This window comes from Myxine glutinosa, chromosome 6 (genome assembly GCF_964187855.1).
Source record: "Myxine glutinosa chromosome 6, kmMyxGlut1.1, whole genome shotgun sequence".
NCBI lineage: Eukaryota > Metazoa > Chordata > Myxini > Myxiniformes > Myxinidae > Myxine > Myxine glutinosa.
This window is the reverse complement of record NC_136266.1, coordinates 4,378,653-4,390,971: the sequence shown is the minus strand read 5'-3', so window position 1 is coordinate 4,390,971 and position 12,319 is coordinate 4,378,653. Positions and strand designations below refer to the sequence as shown.

At 37.2% G+C, this 12,319-nt stretch overlaps 1 protein-coding gene across 1 annotated transcript in view; it reads left to right on the top strand.

Moving 5' to 3' along the window:
- The window catches only part of BCAS3 (BCAS3 microtubule associated cell migration factor), a 232,449-nt gene that overhangs the window by 140,607 nt on the left and 79,523 nt on the right, over positions 1-12,319 (top strand). The gene's annotated exons all lie outside the window — the stretch shown is intronic.

Sequence of the window (12,319 nt, the reverse complement as noted above, 5' to 3'; positions counted from 1 at the left end):
CCGGCCTACAGGTCACAATTTTCAACCAATCTTCACGAAACTTCACCAAATGGTAGAGTTGGTCAAAAGCAAGAAGCCTATTGTTTTTGGGGTCAAAAGGTCAAACGATCAACATACGCCAAAGGTCACCAACTTTGCCAAATTTCTAAAATCCTCAATTTTCATCCGATTGACTCGAAATTTGAAGAGGACTTGCACATCTGGTCACTGAATTCAACCACCAAGTATTTTTGAGGTCAACATAGGCCAAAAAGTCAACCTAGGCCAAATTTCTTTAAAAAATAAAAAAAAACCTAGGCCAAATTTCTAAAATCCTCAATTTTCATACAATTGACTTGAAATTTGAAGAGGACTTGCATATCTGGTCACTGAATTCAACCGCCAAGTATTCTTGAGGCCAACATTGGCCAAATTTCTAAAATCCTCAATTTTCATCCAATTGACTTGAAATTTGAAGACGACTTGCATATCTGGTCACTGAATTCAACCACCAAGTATTTTTGAGGTCAAAAGGATGCTCTACTGAGCGGCATTCTACTTTGTACTGTTTTGCCAAGTGTTGCTCGATGAGGATTTTTCATCTGTCTGTTTGTTTGTCACCGGCCTACAGGTCACAATTTTCAACCAATCTTCACGAAACTTCACCAAATGGTAGAGTTGGTCAAAAGCAAGAAGCCTATTGTTTTTGGGGTCAAAAGGTCAAACGATCAACATACGCCAAAGGTCACCAACTTTGCCAAATTTCTAAAATCCTCAATTTTCATCCGATTGACTCGAAATTTGAAGAGGACTTGCACATCTGGTCACTGAATTCAACCACCAAGTATTTTTGAGGTCAACATAGGCCAAAAAGTCAACCTAGGCCAAATTTCTTTAAAAAATAAAAAAAAACCTAGGCCAAATTTCTAAAATCCTCAATTTTCATACAATTGACTTGAAATTTGAAGAGGACTTGCATATCTGGTCACTGAATTCAACCGCCAAGTATTCTTGAGGCCAACATTGGCCAAATTTCTAAAATCCTCAATTTTCATCCAATTGACTTGAAATTTGAAGACGACTTGCATATCTGGTCACTGAATTCAACCACCAAGTATTTTTGAGGTCAAAAGGATGCTCTACTGAGCGGCATTCTACTTTGTACTGTTTTGCCAAGTGTCGCTCGATGAGGATTTTTCATCTGTCTGTTTGTTTGTCACCGGCCTACAGGTCACAATTTTCAACCAATCTTCACGAAACTTCACCAAATGGTAGAGTTGGTCAAAAGCAAGAAGCCTATTGTTTTTGGGGTCAAAAGGTCAAACGATCAACATACGCCAAAGGTCACCAACTTTGCCAAATTTCTAAAATCCTCAATTTTCATCCGATTGACTCGAAATTTGAAGAGGACTTGCACATCTGGTCACTGAATTCAACCACCAAGTATTTTTGAGGTCAACATAGGCCAAAAAGTCAACCTAGGCCAAATTTCTTTAAAAAATAAAAAAAAACCTAGGCCAAATTTCTAAAATCCTCAATTTTCATACAATTGACTTGAAATTTGAAGAGGACTTGCATATCTGGTCACTGAATTCAACCGCCAAGTATTCTTGAGGCCAACATTGGCCAAATTTCTAAAATCCTCAATTTTCATCCAATTGACTTGAAATTTGAAGACGACTTGCATATCTGGTCACTGAATTCAACCACCAAGTATTTTTGAGGTCAAAAGGATGCTCTACTGAGCGGCATTCTACTTTGTACTGTTTTGCCAAGTGTCGCTCGATGAGGATTTTTCATCTGTCTGTTTGTTTGTCACCGGCCTACAGGTCACAATTTTCAACCAATCTTCACGAAACTTCACCAAATGGTAGAGTTGGTCAAAAGCAAGAAGCCTATTGTTTTTGGGGTCAAAAGGTCAAACGATCAACATACGCCAAAGGTCACCAACTTTGCCAAATTTCTAAAATCCTCAATTTTCATCCGATTGACTCGAAATTTGAAGAGGACTTGCACATCTGGTCACTGAATTCAACCACCAAGTATTTTTGAGGTCAACATAGGCCAAAAAGTCAACCTAGGCCAAATTTCTTTAAAAAATAAAAAAAAACCTAGGCCAAATTTCTAAAATCCTCAATTTTCATACAATTGACTTGAAATTTGAAGAGGACTTGCATATCTGGTCACTGAATTCAACCGCCAAGTATTCTTGAGGCCAACATTGGCCAAATTTCTAAAATCCTCAATTTTCATCCAATTGACTTGAAATTTGAAGACGACTTGCATATCTGGTCACTGAATTCAACCACCAAGTATTTTTGAGGTCAAAAGGATGCTCTACTGAGCGGCATTCTACTTTGTACTGTTTTGCCAAGTGTCGCTCGATGAGGATTTTTCATCTGTCTGTTTGTTTGTCACCGGCCTACAGGTCACAATTTTCAACCAATCTTCACGAAACTTCACCAAATGGTAGAGTTGGTCAAAAGCAAGAAGCCTATTGTTTTTGGGGTCAAAAGGTCAAACGATCAACATACGCCAAAGGTCACCAACTTTGCCAAATTTCTAAAATCCTCAATTTTCATCCGATTGACTCGAAATTTGAAGAGGACTTGCACATCTGGTCACTGAATTCAACCACCAAGTATTTTTGAGGTCAACATAGGCCAAAAAGTCAACCTAGGCCAAATTTCTTTAAAAAATAAAAAAAAACCTAGGCCAAATTTCTAAAATCCTCAATTTTCATACAATTGACTTGAAATTTGAAGAGGACTTGCATATCTGGTCACTGAATTCAACCGCCAAGTATTCTTGAGGCCAACATTGGCCAAATTTCTAAAATCCTCAATTTTCATCCAATTGACTTGAAATTTGAAGACGACTTGCATATCTGGTCACTGAATTCAACCACCAAGTATTTTTGAGGTCAACATAGGCCAAAAGATCAACATAGGCCAAGTTTCAAAAATCCTCAATTTTCATCCGATTGACTTAAAAATTGAACAGCATTTGCACATTGAGTCACTAAATAGGGAAACGAACTATTTTTGAGGTCAAAAGGTCAACTCAAGGTCAACCTTCCAAAATCATCATTTTTCATCTGAAAAATCATCACTTTTCTTCCTATTGACCCGAGCTTTGATCAAGATTGTAAATTTTAATCTTAATGAAATGGACAATTTGCTGTATCGATGGAATTTTTTTTTCTTGGGGTGGGGGGGCGATTTTGCAAGTATCGTGCTCTGCATGACGTCTTCTTGTTTGTTTGTTTGTTTGTCTGCACGCGCTAATCTCCTGAACGGTGAAAGACAGGAGGAAACCTCTGAAACAAAAAATGTCGGGACGGGCCCCGTAACCCCGGAAGGTTATAGGCTAGGTGGCGAGGCCGGTCGAGGCCGCCTCGGCTGGGCTGGGCCCATTTCGTAATTAAAAGCTGAGCTGAATTATAGTAGTCAATCTTCTAAGGCCGCGCGTAAAAGCTGAATTATAGGAGTAAATTCATTCAAAAAGAACCCGGGCAACGCCGGGTGCTTTCGGCTAGTGTTCAATAAATTTCAAACTGATCAGACTAAGCATTGTCCCTGTCGAATTATTACGTCATAATTAAGGCACCAATGACATCATCGTCAACACTTATTCCCCATGTGGAGTTCTTTACAATGAGCCATGTTTCAATTTTTTCCACTGAGCGCTTTTGGAGATAGAGGGACAACTTTTTCGGTTTTCCAAGATTGCGCCTCCACCACTTGACCTATGACGTCATAATGATTGTTAAAAAAATTATGCAGGAGGAGGCGCTCCGATGGTGAAACGTTCGTGTCTATCGTTCGTGACTAAGTTGCCGATAATTTTTTTTTTTCCATACTGATCAAATCAAGCATTGTCAAATTATGACGTCATAATGAAGGCACTGATGACATCATGAACATATCTTATTCCCCATGGGGAGGACTTCATAATGAGCCTTGTTTCATTTTTTTCCCATTGAGCTGTTTCGGAGATATGGAGGTGTAACGTTTTTCCAAGATGGCGTACATACCACGTGACCTGTGACGTCATCATCATGAATAAAAAATATATACAGGTGGAGGCGCTGCTATGGTCAATTTTTTTGTCAATTGGATCAATGGTTGCTGAGAAAATGAATTTTAAAAATGCAGATAAGCACGTACATATGCTACGCATTCGCATGCATTCAACCGATTGCTTAACTTCGCGGGGTGGGAGGGGGATATGTTCCTGGAAAATGCCATAAATGTTGAAGCCGTGAATGTGGAGGCATTATTTCAATTGGAAAAGGGGGGATAGGTTCCTGGCCGTTTCTAATTTGGACATAATCCTAAGAATGTTGAGGAAAATTCGCGAAAGTCGAGAAAAATCCTGTGAATGTTGAAGAAAATCCTGTGAATGTTGAGGAAAATTCACAAATGTCGAGGAAAATTCACGAATGTCGAGGAAAATTCGCGAATGTCGAGGAAAATTCGCGAATGTCGAGGAAAATTCGCGAATGTCCAGGAAAATCCGTGAATGTTGAGGAAAATCATCGAATGTCAAGGAAAATCCATGAATGTCGAGGAAAATCCACAAATGTCGAGGAAAATCCGCGAATGTCGAGGAAAATCCGCGAGTGTCGAGGAAAATCCCACGAATGTCGAGGAAAATCCCAGGAATGTCTAGGAAAATCCCGTGAATGTCGAGGAAAATCCCACGAATATCGAGGAAAATCATGTGAATTTCGAGGGACAACCATGAATATGCCCGCAAATAGAATGTCGAATCGCGTGGTTGTCGTAAATTCACTTTCTGACGAGTCTGAAGTGAGTTGTGTAGCTAGTGTTATCAGTAGTGTAATAATGTTGCTTCTGGGACACCTCCGTTTAACATGTGAAATCCCTATCTAATGTCATTTACCCCCTTGTCTTTTTCAAAAATCATAAACACCTCTATTTCTCCCACCCTCATCTTTATGAACCTTTTGTCTGTAGTACCTATCCTTAATGTTGTTCATTAGACCACTCAAACACTACAAATATTTGTTTTCTCTTATAGACCTATCATCCTTCTTCTACATATCATCTGGCAGATTAATCTTTGACCCACTCAAACATTGACCCATTCACTTCCATATTAATTCTTTCCCTCCCTCATTGCCCCTAAACACCTATATTTCTCTCACCCTGTTCTTTACGAACCTTCTAACCTTTTGACATGTTATCCTTATTCATTAGACCACTTAAACACCTGTGATCCTTCTGACCTCATGGACCTTTTAACCTTTTACTCTTAATATCATCTGGTGAATATAACCCACTCAAACAACGACCCTACAAATATTTGTTTATGCGTGGGAAATAATTTAATTCTCCTACAACTCTCTTCACCATCTAATATATTAACAAAAAATATGTTTGAGTTTGGTTCTTTATTAAGATATTTTAACTGAGCTAAGATAAAATGGTAAACCTCCCTCAATGTTCTTATTTGAGCGCCTCCAGTGCCACACACTTTTTGGTAGGCTCTGCCCACCTTTTGTTAAGCTCCGTCCACTTTTTGGAAAAACCCCGCCCACTTTTTGGTAAGCCACGCCCACCTTTTACTAAGCCCCGCCCACTTTTTGTTAAGCCACGCCCACTTTTTGCTATACCCCGCCCACTTTTGCTAAGCTCCGCCCACTTTTGCTAAGTCCCACCCACTTTATAAACTCTTCAGCATTGTATCATTTCCAGGTAATACATAACATCATTTTCAGGGAATTTCCATCACATCATTTCCAGTTAAGACACGCCCAGGGAATTTCCACAGGAAATGACACACACCCAGCCCTTCTTATAAAAGGCACCGACCACACAGGCTTTTTCAAACACGCTTTCTGCTTCACTTGAGAATGGACTCCTATGCCGAAATGGAATGGGATAACTTTGCTATTCCTTGGAGTCCTACTACCTGTGTAGCGCTCAACCTTCAGATTGATGAACTGGACTCGAACCTCTTGTCGATGGAGGAAATTGTATCTGAGCTACGAAATGAAAATTCTACTTTTAACACAACTTGGGATAAAGTTATTTTTTTGTTTGAAGATCTTTTGAACAACCAAGACCCACAGAACGAGTTCTACCTTGATGACCCAGCCAAAGAGTTATTCCTTGGAGATCCACAAAATCCTGAAAAAGAGTTCTACCATGATGATACTTATTGTGAGTTATCAAAACAAAACCCACTGAACGAGTTCTACCTTGATGACCCAGCCAAAGAGTTATACCTTGGAGACTCACTAAATTTGGGAAAAACAAATTATGAGGTCTGCCTAGATGGTTCTAACTGTGGAGCCTACCTTGGAGACTCACTAAATTTGGGAAAAACAAATTATGAGGTTTGCCTAGATGGTTCTAACTGTGGAGCCTACCTTGGAGACTCACTAAATTTGGGAAAAACTAATTATGAGGTCTGCCTAGATGGTTCTAACTGTGGAGCCTACCTTGGAGACTCACTAAATTTGGGAAAAACAAATTATGAGGTTTGCCTAGATGGTTCTAACTGTGGAGCCTACCTTGGAGACTCACTAAATTTGGGAAAAACAAATTATGAGGTCTGCCTAGATGGTTCTAACTGTGGAGCCTACCTTGGAGACTCACTAAATTTGGGAAAAACTAATTATGAGGTCTGCCTAGATGGTTCTAACTGTGGAGCCTACCTTGGAGACTCACTAAATTTCATAAAATTAGGAAAAGAGTTTTACCTTGGAGACTTTGAAAACTGGTTTCGTTTTGGAGACTCGGAATGGGGGTTTTGTTTTGATGACTCGGAATGTGATACCTATCTTGGAGGCTCAACAGGAATGTGGTTATACCTTGGGAACTTGGAAAGTTGGTTTTATTTTGGAGAATCTACCTGTGGGGTTCCTCTTGGAGACTCTTTGGATTCTAAAGCAATGAACAATGTTCTTTATTTAATGACGCTTGATTTAAGCAATATCAAGAAAGTTCGAGGAAGAAAATGCTGGAAAATTCTTTCTTCCCATTTCTACTTCTTCAAACTTAAAAGCCTTGAAAGACAGAATTGGAGGAAGAGGAAAAAAAAAAAGAAATACGTATTTAAAAAAGAAGAAAAGAAAGATTATGTTAGGGTTTGGGTGGGATTTTGAATGTGAGGGTTAGGGATGGGGTTGGGTTAGGGTTGGGATTTTGAATGTGAGGGTTAGGGTTGGGGTTGGGTTAGGGATGGGGTTGGGTTAGGGATGGGGTTGGGTTAGGGATGGGTTGGGTTAGGGTTGGGATTTTGAATGTGAGGGTTAGGGTTGGGGTTGGGTTAGGGATGGGATTGGGTTAGGGTTGGGATTTTGAATGTGAGGGTTAGGGATGGGGTTGGGTTAGGGATGGGGTTGGGTTGGGGATGGGGTTGGGTTAGGGATGGGGTTGGGTTAGGGATGGGGTTGGGTTAGGGATGGGGTTGGGTTGGGGATGGGGTTGGGTTAGGGATGGGGTTGGGTTAGGGATGGGTTGGGTTAGGGATGGGTTTGGGTTAGGGATGGGGTTGGGTTAGGGTTTGTATATTATTATGACTCACTCGCACATACACACACACACAAAAGTTAAGCCCCAACTAAAAAGTTGTGGGATTCTGTGTTTGGGGTTCACAGATTTAAAAACGTATCCCCATTATACACACACAAAAGTTAAGCCCCAACTAAAAAGTTGTGGGATTCTGTGTTTGGGGTTCACAGATTTAAAAACGTATCCCCATTATACACACACAAAAGTTAAGCCCCAACTAAAAAGTTGTGGGATTCTGTGTTTGGGGTTCACAGATTTAAAAACGTATCCCCATTATACACACACAAAAGTTAAGCCCCAACTAAAAAGTTGTGGGATTCTGTGTTTGGGGTTCACAGATTTAAAAACGTATCCCCATTACATTTTATTTATTTATTTATTATTTTCAAGGGTATTATCTGCTTACTTGTGTTTTTTGTAATTCTTGTGAGTAAAATGAACCCAAGATTTCTTCTCCATTTAAATCATATAATTTGTAGGTCCAAGGGACTGTATCCATTACATCAATGATTTTAAATAATTCACGAGTCCATTTTTGTGTATAACCTTTCTCAAAATGACTTTTCCATTTGTATATTCTTACAATATCACCAACTTTAAACTTGGGCTTTCTCAAATTAATCTCCTTTTCATATTCTAATTTTGTAAATGTTTCTGATGGTTTTGATTGTGTTGATGAATGAACTGTATTATTGTAATTATCTACAATATCCTGAATTAAATACACCCATTTTTGAGAACCGAGTTGTGTGAATTTTTTATATAATTTCTCTTTTAAAGTACGATTAAAACGCTCAATAACAACTGCCTTTCCTTCATTAAAGGTGCTGTATAATTTAATACCCTTCCCCTTAAGAAATTTCATGAATATTTTGTTATAGAACTCTGTTCCCTCATCAGTCCATAACTTCTTTGGTTTCCTTTTATCCCGATCAAATATTAGCTTAAAGGCTAACATTAAAGTATCACCCCTTTTATTTTTTAAAGGGACAACCCAGGCAAATCTACTCCTCAAATCAATAACGGTTAAAGCATACCTGTATCCCCTGTCATTATTCAATTCAATTAAATCAGCGGACCATATGTGGTCAGTGTATTTAGAATAAACCTTCCTTCTTTTAAACTTTGTGATTATAGGTTTGTGTAATTCTTCAGCCAAAAGCTCCTCAGTCTTGATGGCATCATTAGAGCCTAATAGTTTTTTGAGGAATAACCAAGACCAAGTTTCAATTTAGCATTTATCAAATTTCTCACAATAAACCTATCAACTTTCTCTCTCAACGTTGGATTTTGTATCAAAGACAAATTATACAACATTTCGCTGTCGGCTTTATGTTTTTCAGTCAACGTAGTGGTTTTCCCATAAGCAATATCATGCTTCATACACACTTCGTCAACCCTATTTGTAGGTTTAGACCAAGGTTTAGGATTGTCAGCCTCATCTAATCTTTTATCCAAGTTTGTTCCTGGACCACAGAAAGAATACCCTGGAAGGTGTAATTCCCCTGGAATTCCAGTTGTTGTAAATTTACTTCCTGACAGAAACTTTTGTATGTCTCCTCCTCTTTTAGGAGAGATGAATTGGCACTTTTTAGAGCCACATACTTGACATATTCCTTTTTGATAAACTCTATTATTTTTAGCTTTAACATAAGAGATATTTTTAGATTTAGTTTTCTTTTTACATTTGAGACAATAACTCATATTTATTTATCAGAAAAATTCCGACAGAGTATCAAAACCTTTTTGGTTTTCAACATATACATTTCAATCTTTATTTTTAAAACATAAAGAATCCTAAGGAATGCCTTCACTCTCTCCTCCATTTATTTACAAATAAAAACTAACTAAAGTCAATGACACCAACATCATCAATCACATAATCTTTTCCTTCTTCTTCTTCTTCTTCTTCACCACTTTCTCGTTTAAATCTCTGAAATTGAAGACATTGACGTTCTTATTTTTGAAACCATTATCTTCATAAGAGTTGTTAATTCTTTAATTTCCTCTTCGGTGCGTTGAGATTGATTTATTTGCTTTAATACACTCAATCTTTTATGAATCTCAGTGATTTCCATCTTTTTATATTTTTCCTCCCTCTCTCTTTGCTCCCTCTCCTCCTCCTCCATTTTCTCCCTCTCCTCCTTCTCCTTTTTCTCCCTTTTCTCCCTTTCCTCCTTCTCCCTTTTCTCCCTTTCCTCCTTCTCCTTTTTCTCCCTCTCCTCCTTCTCCTTTTTCTCCCTTTTCTCCCTTTCCTCCTTCTCCCTTTTCTCCCTTTCCTCCTTCTCCTTTTTCTCCCTCTCCTCCTTCTCCTCCTTTTTCTCCCTCTCCTCCTTCTCCTCCCTCTCCCTTTCCTCCTTCTCCTTTTTCTCTCTTTCCTCCTTCTCTTCTTCAACTCCTTCCTCATCCCTTGCTACCCTTGAGTTTGAACCCCAAAGAATATTATACATATACTCATCTGGATTTTGAGATATTCTTGTATCTATAATTATTTTTCTCATAATAGGATACCAATAAGATTTGTTGACGATTTCTAAAAGAGTTTTATATTTCATAACTTTGAGAAGTTCATTTTTATTTAATATTTTAAACAAGTCTCTATTTGTGGGTTTAACAATATCAGTATAAGGCCAGTTTTTTATGACATAATTCCCATGTATATGCTCCAAATCATAAGGTATGTAATACCGAGCACCCTTTTCTTGTAGGTATCCTTGAATACAAAAATTATAATTCTCTTGTAGTCTTCTTCCTGCCATTTATGTATCAGAAATATATGTGAGATTAATATTATGACAGGTAATACCACCCCATCTTCCCACTACCAAATCGGTTTGTATTCCTCGGCTTTCTATCCTTATCTCATTACCTTCCTTCTTTGTCATGCGAACCATCGCTATACTATCATATATTTTTATTTTCTTAAAATCACGTATTTGTTGTTTACTAATTGTACTTCCACATAAATCCTTATCTTCACCAAGTGGATAATATTCTTCTTTACGAGACTGATTTAAATCATGTAGGTCTTCTATGTTTATTGAAAAAGACCAATTATACCCTAAATCAGGCATATCATACCCCCATTTATTAATTCGCATATTAACTAAATGTCCTTCTTTATAAAATTTAATTGTAAGCAGGTAGTTAAATTCAATGAGGAAAGGTGTATGGTCAGTATAACCAGGTGTTGTGGTTGTAAATTTTACTTGTTTCACAAAACGTGCTGTTTTCTTTAAAGATATATATTGTGATAAATCACTGAATCTAATCAAGTCATTCGCATCTGTAGGGTTTGGATAATTGATTAATTTATAAGTATTCTTCATATTAATATTTTTACTTACACTATATTTTTGTCGTTCAGCCTGTGCCTTTGTATAATAATTTGATAAATCAATATCCTGAGAGGATTTTCCAAAGATAGAACCATCTTTTCCAACATAGGTCATTTATATTAGATAAAAAATGATATCATAAAAATTTTCATTATTGTTGAGTTGAAATAATACATATAAACATAATTGGCCACAACATTTAGAATTAATTTCTTGAACTTGGAATGTTTGATAAACACCATTCTGTAAGAATTGTATTACTTCAACAGGTGGTGGCATACCATAACTATCAAAATAATATTTATCCTGACTATTATGAATACAAACCCAATGAGAACCATTCTGTGTGTCTAAATTCATAATAATATTCTTTGTATTCTTATTTATATGTATTAATTCATCTCTCATACAGATTACCACATTATCAATTTTTAGTGTTTTACAATACTTGGCTAGTTCTATATTTGACGTTGTATTCTTTCCAAATTGTTTAAACCATTTATCCATTTATTTATGAGAAAGATACAATCCATTACCCCGTTTAGTTAGTTTAACACCCGCTTGAGCGATAGAGGAAAGCATATCACCAACCAACAATCTAGCTTTATCAGGTAGACTTTCAAGTTTTTGAGCAAAATCTACAATTACACCACTTCCACTAATTTGTTTCTCCAACTCCTTGTTATGTCTTTCCAATTCTTTTTGAGCTTTTAGTTGTGCCTTCCTTTCGTTAGCAGTTTTTACCGCTGCTGAAATACCACCAGTCAATGCTCCCGCCGCACTTAAACCAGCAAATAAAGGAATTAGAAACGGGAGAAATCCTCCTCTTGACTCGTCTATTGAATATTTCTTTAACATAGGTTTCGTCATTTTAATTTTAAGTGATCCAACATCATTTAGTGTTTTTACTTGTGTGTGTGTGAGTAAAACATCAATTCTTACAGCTCCTTTTCTTTGAATTGTATTAACATTAATAATACAAGGCTTTTGATTTTGAATACAAGATGTTAATTTATTAAGATTGATTTGATTAACATATACCCCTACCATTTATTTATGAGAAAAAACCTATGTGATATTAATCATAACACCATTATCTGTATTAATCTGTAATTCTGTTTCCTCCAAAAGCAAACAATAAGCATCAACTTCTTCATTCTCCCCTCTTTCAATGTATAGAGAAGTATCCACTCGATTAGACTTTATAGTTTCCTTTTGAGAACTCAGGTCAATTGCGTAGATTGTATATAAACCTTTAAATGCAACCATATCCAAAATAGGGTCATTATTACCATTACTTTCACACACTTTTTGGTAGGACTTGTAGGCTTCCGCATAATCATTTTTTTCCCAATCAATTTCCAATCTATCTCGCGGATAAAATGTGCCATCAAGAGAAACCCGAAGTTGTTTCACCTTAGCATTATCACTCAGCGCATTATTCTTATTAGTACC